Source organism: Peromyscus leucopus, chromosome 15, assembly GCF_004664715.2.
Source record: "Peromyscus leucopus breed LL Stock chromosome 15, UCI_PerLeu_2.1, whole genome shotgun sequence".
In the NCBI taxonomy this organism is placed as follows: domain Eukaryota; kingdom Metazoa; phylum Chordata; class Mammalia; order Rodentia; family Cricetidae; genus Peromyscus; species Peromyscus leucopus.
In genome coordinates this window covers 48850298-48850702 of record NC_051076.1, presented here as the reverse complement: position 1 = coordinate 48850702, position 405 = coordinate 48850298, and positions in this window count along the sequence as shown.

Genomic DNA, 405 nt, shown 5'->3' with positions numbered 1-405 from the left:
GGTTTCTCCACTTTTTGTTCATTTCTCTATAGCTGTTCTATCACCTGAACAGTATGTTTTTCTTATAATAGGCACTGGATTCTTTATTTGCTCTGTGAAGGGTTTTCTCCCATGATGGTAAGAAAGGACTAAACTGAATTTGTCATGGGGCTCTGGGAGAGACCCCTCAAGAGTTCCCAGAGTTAAAGGCAAAGAATTACCTTGTCTGTCCCTTGTTGATCTACATTCTTTAGTCCAATGTTTGCCTTTGCCACAACTTCTGCATAATCCAGAAAGGATGGGAGTTTGTGCCATTGTTTCTTGAAAAAAACCACTGTTTTTAGCAATGCCCTGTTTATAGTCCCTGTTTAGGTGACCTTATTTACCACAGTTGAAACATATGACATTACTAGTTTTCTTCAAACC